We start from the raw sequence: 12,567 nt of genomic DNA, 5'->3' as shown, positions 1-12,567 counted from the left end.
TGCCTAGCCAGACCAGACGTGCAGAGCGGGACCCGCTAGCAGTCCTGGATGCTAACAACGGGCCCGTCATTAACGGGCCTGTTGTTAGCATCCTCCCCATTCCCATTGAGCCCTATGCGGTCTCAAATGGGAATCTGGACGTACCGGGTCCGGTTCACGCTAAAGGGAATTACCGGGCCCTCCAAGGTCAGAATGGCCCGGTAAGTCCCCTTTTGCGGGACCAAGACCCGAGTTTGGGGGTAGCCATGCCTCTAAAAACGGCAAGGCTACCTCCAAACTCATAATGAAGCCCACGGTTAAGAAGCACCAGCGCCGTTATTAACGGCGCTGGTGCTTCCCTCATCCCCATTCCCACTGAGTCCTAAGGGACTCAATTGGGAATAGGGATTTATATTTTTTCGGTGTCTGACTTCCAAGAACATGGGGGTCATAATCCCCTGGTGTTTCCGTGGAGCCAGGCGCCTGAAAAATGCACGAGTCCGGCAGCAGCCTGCCGATTTTACCGGCATGGCTACCGCTGGACTCGTAATGAGGCCCCTTGCTTTCCAATGGATGTTACACATAACGTGTGTGGAAGGAATAGTCGCAATGGTGAGGAGACACACGGTTCATGAGGAGTCATAGTATACATGCATGTAGAATGGATGAGGTATGGCTGGAAGAGAATTGTTGATGCAAAGTTTCTGACTAGTATAGGAACAATATTGAGTGTGACCAAATGCATATGTAGATGTTTTAACATTGGCGACAGTATTATATATGAGATCTTGTGAATGCAGAATAAATATGGTGTTGCAGCAGACCAAGACTCTGTTTACGTGGGTTTAGTGTCTATTGTGTCCATCCCCTGACAGAGCCCTGGAGAAACGGGGTGGTCCAGGGGATCCTCCTCCGGGCCCCGTGAGAACCACATCCACCATCTCCAGAGACAATCAGGGAACTGTGTCACAGAAGCAGGGACAGGGCACTCTGCAGCTGCACAGCCACACTACGAGTGGGACCACAGCTGAAGTTAACTATTATGGCAACCACATATTCCTCCATGGCTGGTGCATGTCCAATAGCTGCAGTGATGCCCTCAGAGTGATTGTGCATTCATATCAGGACCTGCCTTGGTGCAGTACCAGCTGCTCCCCGGGAGCACTCCTGGTGCTACCATGGCTAGCCTGGTAGCAGAAGCCTCACTGCTGGCTCTCTGGAGTATGCACCATGGAATGGTTATGAAAGATGTGTGTTGGGTCCTTATGGTGATCTGGTGCAGTCTTATTCCCTTTCCTAGATGGTGCAGGGTGTGGCTACTGGACCTGACGTGGCATGCCGGTCTTGGCACCGGACTCGATTTCTAATGCCGGAGGGTAGGGTGTCAGTAGAGACAGCGATTTCCCCCTCAAGCTGTGACTCATTCAGCTCTGCTGGCCTCACGTGTCACTCCATGTGCCCATCTCCGCCTAGGTGCCCACTTGAGGTGCTGCCTGTGTCAATATACCTACCTGTAGATGCCCCCACTATTCTCATCCCCTTACATAGGTGGCATACCAGGATCTGTTTTCACAGTCAGGGTGCTCTGGGAATTGGGGATTTGCATCTTTGCGAGAGATAGCAGGGGCATTTGAAAGCCTTGCAGTGAGGCTTGGTTGTTTGCACCCTCACTAACCTGCTTGCCATTCTACTTTCTACCATGTACTATTGTGTCCCACCGTAAATGTCCTCCTGTTTCGCCATACCAGCTGCAAAGGGAGACACACCTGAATTCTCTTAGTCCTGAAAGAGGATGAAAGGCAAGACCAAGACCCTATAAAAGGAAGAGCCTGTGCCTGTAGGCTGGTGGGGTTCATGCAAGGAGAACTCCTGCGAGACAGCTGATCAAGGGAGCAGAATGAACTAAAACAGGAGACAACAGGCCAGAGGAGAGGCCCTAGGGAGAGAAGGGAACTGGGTATGTGGGAAGGAGTAAGTAAGGGGCTTGAATTGAGTCACATGCGTCTGGGGAGAGACATTTCTGGGGAAATTGTGGAGAAAACGAGCCAACGGCATGGGTTTGGAAACTCTGGGGGGCTGGGAAAAAGAGAGAGAAAGAGAGAGAGATATCCGCAAAACTGGGGAGACAAAGACCATAAAGGCTAGATAGAGTAAGACCCATTAGGTTGCCCAGAGAAAGACCCTGACGCCTGGTGACAAAGGAATCCTAGAAGATGGGGCGACAGACCCAATAGGTTGGGGAAAAGCAGCTCATTCAGAAGGATGGAGAAAGATGGAGTTCCAGAAAGCTAGGAAGAAATAGACACAAGAAGCAGGGGGAAAGAGCTCGAAGAAGCTGCAATGAGAGGCCCACATGGAAGAGGGGTTGTTGGAGAGAGTGAGAGAGAGAGAACGAGAGAGAGAGAGAGAACGAGAGAGAGAAAGCAAGAGAGTGAGGGGCCCATGATGCTGGGCACAGAGAGATGCAGGGGGCTGCAGACTGAAGAAGACCCAGGATTAAGACGGAGGAGAGATCATGGAAACTGGGGAGAGAAAGACCCAGGAGGCTGGACAGAGGGAGACACAAGGGCTTGGGAAAGACTATCCAGTAGGGAGGGGTGAGGGGTATTATTTCACATGGGAACGCCTCGGGATATCGTGTCACATAGTCCACAATCACAAGGACATATTTGTTGCCTAGCCTGGATATTTCTAGAGGTCCAATTATGTCCATCCCAATTCTTGAAAAAGGGATTTCTATGATCGGCAAAGGTTTCAGAGGGGCAGGTAAGGGGATGTGCATGCTGGTCCTTTGACATATTTTGCACGTCTGTATGAAAGTCTTTATATTGGCCAGTAAAACATCCCACTAAGATGTGCCTGGCTTTTAGACTGTCCTAAATGACCCCCGGTAAGATGGGAATGTGCAATCACCAGCACAACCTTTCGGAGGGTCTTGGGTAGTACCAACTGTGTCTTTACTTAGCCTTCCATAGACGTCTCTCTTCTATAAAGTAACCCTTGTTTTAGGAAGACAAAATAGCTTCCTTTCTCTATAACTTCTCATTCCCGAATAGCTTGTAGAAAAGCTTCAGCAAGACCTGTATCATTTCGCTGAGCGGAGGCTAGGTCGGGATAGATGGTAGCCTCTTTTCCCTTTTCTTCCTTCGATTTTACATCCCTACTTCTAGCTTCCCCAAAGCCTAAGGTACCTCTCTCTGTTTCGTCTGGTTTATTTTCTTTAAACTGAGACAATAATGCCCTTTCCAAAATTCCTTGAGCAATTTGGTCTACACAAAGTATTTCAAAGGTGATCTCACCATAAACCTGTACATCTCCCCAGAAGTCACGATCGATGACACCTGCTAATACTTCTATACTGAACCTCCATGCTAGGTCACATTTTGGAGCCAATCTTATGTTACAGCCCGTAGGGTTATTAAAACCAGGTCTATGGGAATCATTCCTCTTCAAGGGGAATAATAGCTTCCCGACAGCTACAAATATCAAAACCTATCAATTCCTTGGTGGCAATGGAAGGGCTAGAAGCTCTCTGAATAAGATTTTGAAATTGTAGAGTTCCCCAATTAGTTTCAATTGAGTCACATCCCATACCTGACACCATATATAAGGAACTTGTGGTGGCAACAGTAAAGACAGACACAAGTGATCACAGTTCAAGGGTGTTTATTAAACTGTATGAATGGGTGAGAAAAACGCCTAATCTAAACCTAACGCTAAGATGGGAGCAAGCTACAACCATCGAATAATAAATAAGGGAGACCTAGTGACATATTGTCAAATAAAAAGGGCTTATACTAAAGAAAACTATTGCCAATCTTTATCACTAAGTTACAAAAGAGTGTGGGACAATGTTCACCAGAAAAGAAAGAATTGTTCACAAAATGATAAGTCAGGATGGTTTGGCTGGATTTTCCCTTCCCAATGTTTTAAGCACGGAACAAGGTGGGACTTCTGAGGACAGCACACTCCTGGGCCTCTCCAGCATGAGGTTAACAATTCCATCAAATGATACCAGGACCTTCAGGTGCCAAATCTCTTTTCTGGAAAGTCTCTTGCCTTAGAAGGCCTGCTGGATCAAAACAAAAAACAAACAAAAGTTCCTTCAGTGATCTTGCCCATTGGGCGATTGCTCTTCACCCCTTGGATCACCCTCCGCCCGGCTCGGATCCTTCTTGCAACATGGGGCTCCCTCCATCAGGTTCAATATGGGCTTTCACTCTTAATATCAACACAATGTTCTCGGGTGTATCATGCTTCCCCCCGATTCACAGGCATCCCTCAACCTAGTTCACATTTGCCAATTTCACAGTTCACTTTGCTTTTCACAATGCAGGATTTACTTCTCTTAGCTTTTCCCTTGGCAATGGGTCAGAGACTTTTGATTGTTCAAGGGATTTGAAGTGACCCTAGTATGACCACTCTGACACCACACGCCACCCTCTCCTATGGCATGCTGGTACTTGTAGTTTCAACACACACAAAAGCAAGCCAGCCAGAGTCCTTCGAATGAGCACTCCTGTGGCGAGTAACAACTCTACGGCTGGCCCTTCTCTGGGCTCTCCCATAAGTTCGAACACACACAAGTTCTTTGTTCACAAGTTCCTCGCATTCATATAATGTTGCTGAGTGCAACCTTGGGCTAAACACAGTTCAGTTTGCTATCAGGTTTCTCTGACTCACCAGCTGTGCTGAACATGTTGGCTTGTCTTGTTTCTGGAGTCAAGGGCGGTACCACAGTAGCCAGCATGCCTCCCTGCCTGTGTTATCAACATGGGAGGCTCCCGTGCACCGTTGACACCTGTCACACCACACGCCAGCTGTACTTCCTGGTCTTGTGATTCCCTTTTGAGAGGTTTCGCAGGACTGAGTTGAAACAAGGAAGGGCAATTCCATGCTTGTCGTCCTTTCAGGTCTCGTTGCCCTTCTCCTCCACTTGAACTACCGGTCCAGAATAGCTGTTTCCTTGTGAGTTCGGCCTTGCTCAAAGTGTGCTCTTGTGCTCTGCCTTTTATTCCTGTGGGGAAGGGAAAGGGCCATCAGGTGTGCATAGTTATGGTCAATTGCCTGACTCTTTCTGACCCTTGTGTTTCGACATGTCAGGTAAACAGGGTAGGGTGGGGAAAAGGGGTTAGAATGAAGGGGGTACTGCGTCTTGCCTACCAGTGTCCCACTTGTACTCCCCGAAGACCCCCCATCCAGGTGATATTCCCCCACTGGTGCACCCCCAGGAACTGGAACCAATAAAGATGGCTGTGTCCTGTAGACCTGGATGACAGATTTCTGGGGACAAGCAGGTGAGACTCCTTCAGGTTTCTCACAGAGGACATCTGATTGATCCACACACAACCCTGCCCGCGGATGACATTTGATTGAAGCACACAAACTGCTTCACGATTGGGACATCTGATTGATGCACACACCAGTACCCGCGGAGGACACCTGGTTGATGCACACACACCTGTGGAGCACATCTGATTGATGCACATACATCCCTGCCAGAGGAGGACATCTGAGTGATGCACCTACACCCCTGCTTGCGGAGGATATCTGATTGATGCACACACACCCCAACCTGCGGAGGACATCTGATCGATGCATACACACCTCTGCCCACAGATGACATGTGATTGATGCACACACTCACCTGTACTTAGGTAATGTTCTATGCCCTCACTTTGGCTTCTCTCTTTCTCTCCTGTGTCTGTGTTTTGTGCACCTGTTGTCTATTATTGTTGGGAACGTTCTTTTTTTTGCAACTATTTTTATTTGTCTTATATCATATAAAATTATACAATTTAAGACCCCTCTCCTCTAACCACCCCCTGCCTACTAGACAAGCTACTGGTTTGTTTCTTCCTCTATTGTTCTGCCCACCTTACAGGTCAATCAAGTCCTCATTCTCATGGGGCAGAACAGCCCCTGACAGTTCTACGCCGACCTTTGCCAGAAACGGTGACCATAGGCTTTGAAACAGCAACATTTTCCCCTGCAGGACCTTGGATAGGCTTCCATTACCACCAGGGTCCATACTCTGGATAATCAAAGGTGCTTTGTGGGGGTTTTTGGTCTTCTCCAAACTCTTGCAATGGACCTCTTCAATGCCAGAAAGAGTTTAAATGTCAGTTGTAGATCCCATATGTACCCTTCCCCTCCCTGGTCTTCCTGTAGTCCTAGTAATGGGAACCCCAGGTCATCTGGGACCTCCCTACGCATGATAGCCCTTATTGCCGATTGTATCTCTAGCCAGAAGTCCCTGCGTCCCGGGCAGGTCCACCATACATGTAACATTGTCACCCTCTCACCACATCCCCTCCAACACCCTGAGTCAATCATCGGTTTCATCCTATTTAGTACTTCCTGGGACAGTTTAATTGTTGTCCTATCCTGCTGGCCATCTATGTATGCATGCTGAGAGAATGTTGGTGCATGGAATGATTGACAGCTCTGGAGGATGTTGAGTGTTTGCTGGTGAGAGTTCTGTGAGTGTCAGTTCGGGGGCTGAGCTAGTGTGTGAGAGGATGGCCAGTGGGTGGTATGTCTCCTTATACATAACTAAAGAGCAACTGGAACCTATTAGTTCGCTGCCTCAATCTTATCATGGATACTAGCACTGAGTTAGACAGACCTAGTGTGTTGGTAAATCCCTATGGCATGCACTTGAACACTCTCATGGATAACGTTCTTCCCATAAAATCAAAGGTCATAGGAGATGTAGTTTGCCATCAGAAATGGTTTACCGCAGTCGTTACTGACCTAAAAAGGGAGAAGAGACAAGCACAGTGGGTTTGGGGAAAAAATAATCCGAAAAGAACAAGGCAGTTTGGAAATCACTGGGAAACATCTATAACAAACAAATCTATGAAACGAATAAGCACTTTTTAAATAACCAAATTGAAAGTGCGGACACCAATGCAAAGAAAATCTTTGAGATCTATAGGAAACTCAAATAGCCTAACTCACAACCAGAACTCTTCATTCTCACTGACGAGGATTGTGCTAGAGATTAGCAGTCATTTCTAGACAAAGTCAATTTAGCTCGCACCATAATACAAATAGCACAAGCAGAGAGACACAACCGTAAATACTGGTGATGGAAGACAGTGAAGAACCTAAGTTCCATTGAGGCAGAGATGGAAACAACACTTAAAAACATTAGCCCAACCTTCTGCCCGAGCGATGTCCTCTGCCCAAACATATCCTAGGTAATTCAAAAGCTTTTACTCCCTTCCTTGTATGATTCTTCACATGCTTTGGCCACAACTCGATCCCCAACACCATTAAAGAAGTCGTACCAACCCCTCTTGTAAAACAAAACAGGCTTGAATCCTAAGGAGCCCGGCACTCTGTGGCCTATTGCCAACACCCCCTATCTCTTAAAGATTGTGGACAAGATTTCCACTACACAGCCACAGCAACACCTTCTCTGGTTATTCGCCATTGTTCCCTACATAAAAGAACTTGATATCAAAATAGGAGGAAAGATGGTACATACACCTCTGTTGTATTCTGAGAGCTCCCCAACACATTTATTGGGGTTAGACCTGTTAATCAAATTGAATATGGCAGTCTCTTTCACAGAGCAAGGAATAGTGTGGGCCACCCCTGGCTTGTGTGCCATATGAGCGATGATCATAAAACATGCAAGGGGAGGAGAGGCAGTGGTCTGCGGTATTCCTATTGACCCCGATTTGCTTGTGTATGGCATAACAGTACTTCTTGACACAGTGCCCTAGATTGGCAAGGCTTGTTGGACGAGTGCCATTTGACTTCATTTTTTGGTCTGTGGTAACACATGAAATAGTGGCAGGGACAATACTGTCTCTGGATTTACAGGGCCTGGTAGTGTCACATAAATGGATTGTTGGGATCAGGACTGATTCAGAAGGGTGTGAGTGGTGCACAGTGCTGTGTATTGATCCTACAGTGCCTCTCAGAGAAGTGACTGATGCAGACTTTTTTGAAGATAGAGCAGATGATGGTGAAATTGTATTGCCAATTTCTATTTCTTGTGACATTATGGTGGTGTATTGAAAGGTGCAATGTCCTCAGATGGCTCTCATGGCCCCACCCCTTTCAATGAGACAGACTTGGAACAGGTCCCTCAAGGGCTTTGGACAACAAATGCCTACGGTGTGGGGCTCTTACAAGGAGTGACCCCAGTTCTAATAACACTCAAGCTAGGTGCTGTGTTACACCAGGTTAGGCATTATCCTTTATAAAGGGAGGTGGAGGAGACGATATGGGACACTATTGTTGGCTTATAGGATAAGGGGATAATTGTACCATCTATCTCCCCATGCAACACAGCTATATACCGATAAAGAAGGTGAAAGGCAGGAGATGGAGAATGATTCAGGAGTGCCAGGGGACCACTCTGGTGGTGATAGTGTGCGGTACAAATATCCTTTAACATTAACATTAACATTTGTGCTCTCTTAATGACATTGTACAGGCAGAATTTTCAATGGTCCAGAACCCTCCGACAATCCTTTGTAACATCCCAAAAGAGGCGACCAACTCTACTGTGGTGGATCTTAAGAATGCCTTAGTTTTTGTTCCTTTGCATGCAACTCACAATATCTCACATCGTTTATGCATGAGGGAATTTTCTTCAAATGTACACAATTGCCTCAAGGGTACTGTGACAGCCCCAGCATCTTCAACAGGATATTACATGCTGATTTAGGAAACATTTGGGTGCATAACACAATGATTCAGTATGTGGACTATTTACTAGTGTGCAGTGTCAGCAAGCAGCAGTGCAGGAAGGACTCCATAACACCCCTACACCTTTTGGCACGCAAGGGATACAAGTTCGATAAACAAAATTATCATACTGCCTCCAGGAGATACTGTACTTGGGCCAATTGATTTCAGTGAATGGCAAAAAGAGTCATCCCTGATCGCGCTGCCTATGTGTGCGCTACCCCAGAGCCCAAAACAGTGAAAGAAATGCAAACATTCTTGGGAGTCTGCAATTGCTGCAGGGCATGGATACTTGACTATGCTGCACACACCAGGCCCGTTTTAAAGGCCCTCAAGGAAGCACAAACGGGGACAGCAAAATATTGTGGACAGAGGACATGTTTATGAATTTCAATGACCTCAAGGTGGTCAAATCGACAGCAACGGTGATAGCATCCCCAAACTACACGCAAGAGTTCTATTTATTTTCCCACTCCAATAGACAACTGATGACTGTGGTGCTGACACAGAAGAGCACCATGGACCACAAGCTATTGGCCTATTACAGTGGTGTAATAGCCTCAGTAATGCAAGGCCAATTTGCATGTGAACAAGCACTTGCTGCTGCGGCATTTGCCATTGAAAAGAGTTCTACTATTGTTATGGGATGGTCCATGACATTGTACGTCAAGCATGCAGTTTTAGCAATTTTAGACTGATCAAAAAGGACACTGACCAAGCAGCATGCATCTGCATATGAGATTATTTTATCAAACTAAAACATTCACATTTTGCAATGTAAAACAGTCACCCCTTCTACCTTTCTGACAGAAATGTGCTGTGACAAAGATTTAGCAAACCATGACTATGTGACTTTTGAGGGAGCGGAAAATGACATGCCAAAGCACATGATAGACCTCTTGAGCGGGGGAGGTTATCTTCATTGATGGGTCAGCAATAATTGACCATGACAGAGGCTTGTGGCACACTGCTGTGGCAGTGGTCCGCTTGATGGACGGGGAATATGAAACACTTGTGCAGAAAAGATTACTAAGGCATTTTTAAGCACAAGCAGCAGAGCTCATAGCACTTATTGACCTGCTGCAAGCGTCCCAAGGGTGCCATGAAATGATTTAATTAGATTCAGCCTACGTCACCACCACAGTGTATACAGGCCTTGCACGATAGATGAGGAGGGTGTTCAGGAGAGCCGATGGGTCTCCCTTTCAACATGTGTTGTTGGCGGTGTGTTTCGGTGGGTGGCCAGAGCGAAATGTCTGAGAATTGTCTTCCTTTCCAGCCAATTTCAGAGATATTTCCCTCTGTCCACTCACCGAAACACGTTGCCAACAACAGATGTCATACCTTCTCACGTTCCCACAGGTGTCCCGATGAAAACGGTACCTCACATGTGTAGGTGTACCTAATGGGGCACAAAAGGAAAAGGGTAACCCACTGGTAACACCAAGCCTTTCGGCACAGCACATTTTGTTCATGTGGGCAACCTACAGCTTTGGGCCTAGGGTGTCAAGCCAGCAAGGAAAAAGGGGAACCTCATGCATTTCTGAAAATAGGGCACCCGGGGGAATACACAGAGGTCTGACTTGCGCGAAGCGGGCCAGAATTTATTATCCAGAATCCCGGTCTGTATGGTGTGCACATTAGTCAAAATCCTGCAATCCTGCTGTGCGAAAATAATTGGGGTTACCAGTGTTTTAGGCATTCCTCTTGGCGCCCAGGTAGGTGCACCCACACATGTGAGGTACCGTTTTTATCACGACACCTGTGGGAATGCAGGACGGTAGACCATGTGTTGTTTGTGGCGTGTTTCGGTGGGTGAGCTGAGTGAAATATGCGGAAAATGCATTTTTTCTGCCACATATCGGACTTTGCTCGGGTTTCTGGGTAATACATTCTGGGCTGATTTGCGTAAGTTAGACCTTCGCAGATTCCCACGGGTGTCCTCTTTTGGAAATGGATAGGGTTCTCTGTTCTCCCTGGTGGCTTGGACACCCTAGGCCCAAATCTGCAGGGTGTGCACATGGGCAGAATTCCTGTAATGATGCTGTGCCGAAAGACTTGGGGTTACCCATGTTTTATGCTTACCTCTTGGCACCTAGGTAGGTGCACCCACACATGTGAGGTAGCTTTTTCATTGGGACACCTATGGGAATGCAGGATGGTTGGCCATGTGTTGTTGGCAGCGTGTTTCGGTAGGTGAGCCAAGTGGAATGTGCGGAAAATGCATTTTTTCACTACATTTCAGATTTTGCTGGGGTTTCTGGGTAATAAATTCTAGACCGATTTGCACAAGTCAGATCTCTGCGGATTCCCACGGATGTCCTCTTTTCGGAAATGCATTGGGTTCCCTGTTTTCTTTGGTGGCTTGGACACCCAAGGCCCATATCTGCATGGTGTGCCAGTCTGGAAAAATCGTGAAATTCAGATGTTGGAAAAGACTTGAGGTTGGGGTGTGTTCGGCTTTCCCCTTGGCGCCCAGGTAGGTGCACCCACACATGTGTCCCAATGTAAACGTTACCTCACATGTGGGAAGGCGGGAATGTATGACATTTGTTGTGTTTTTGTAGTTTTCATAACGTTTTGACCCATTTGCTGGTGCCCTTTGTCACACAACCCTTTCATTTCCCAAATGTGCCCTACATTTAGTCGCTGCTTTAGGCACCATACACTTTTGTAACCTGCACAAGTCACCTACCCTTGAAATGTTCTGCCTGTGCTCTTTCAAAAAATGTATGCTTGCCGTTCCTCACCGTTTTCCTGATTTACACATGCTAAATACGTCTGTTCAGGCCGTAAGCATAAAACTCCTGTGTACCAAGGCTCAGTGTTTGGCTTGAGGCATTGCTTGTTTTGTGAAACACTATAAAAAAAATGGTGCTTTCCTAACTGCAAGAGTAGGGGGAATGGAGCGGAGCTTTGTTTTTCTCTAATTTCATAAAAGCCATTGCCGTACCAAGCCAACCATGTCCAACACATACCTTTTTTTCGGTCATTTTCCCGCTTTTTCCCCAATCTATGACATTTTCTCCTACCCAGTTGTTGCCCGACCTGTGCAAATAAACCCTTCCTAAACTTGGAACTTTGTCTATTTTTCAGAAATGTATGCCTTTTTGTCCTCCAGTTCGGCTTTCCTACCCTTTTTTTCCATTCCGTCCATGCATGTCCAATTAGCAAAAATGGCCAAAATCGCCTACCTCTCACAAAACGGTTGATAACCACATCATAATAATTTTTTTTTGTTTCCATTCAACCTGTTCTTGAAAGCCCTGAAATTGGGGAATTCAGCAGAGCAAACCATTTGTTCCTAGCTCTTACAAGGAAACAAAAAAACAGGCTTCTTTGTACATCATTTTGTTGGCATTTTTTGAAAAAACACAATATTTTAGCCCTTTTTGGTTATTTTCTCTCATTTCCCTACAGGAACCTAGGATTACGTTACGACCGCCTACAATTGGGAAAAAGAGGGGCCAAATTTGGCTGAGATATCTCATGTAGCAAAAAAGTAACAAGGCATTGAATGGCGACATACCGAAATCACCAAAAAAGGCCTTGGCACTGGGGGGAAAACCCATGGCACTTAAAGGGTTAAATGCTTTTTAACTCAAACACAAATACATCTCAGCAATATTAACTAAACTAACACAACACTAACTAGGAAACATATATACAGTAACTATTGACCTAAAATAATTTCACACGAGTAGAGATCCACAAACTGCAACAGAAAGGGGTCATACAGTGCAAATATACTTTAGGCAGTCCTTCATCAATTCAAACCCTAACAAATAGGCAGTCCAGTCCCTAAGAAGTGTGGAGTCTTGTGCTCAAAACTACATTCAGTTCTGTAGCACTCGATTGTGCGGTTTAGTTCAAAACAGG

The sequence above is a fragment of the Ambystoma mexicanum genome, chromosome 9, assembly GCF_040938575.1.
Source record: "Ambystoma mexicanum isolate Mex_15411 chromosome 9, UKY_AmexF1_1, whole genome shotgun sequence".
NCBI lineage: Eukaryota > Metazoa > Chordata > Amphibia > Caudata > Ambystomatidae > Ambystoma > Ambystoma mexicanum.
This window is presented reverse-complemented; position numbering follows the sequence as displayed.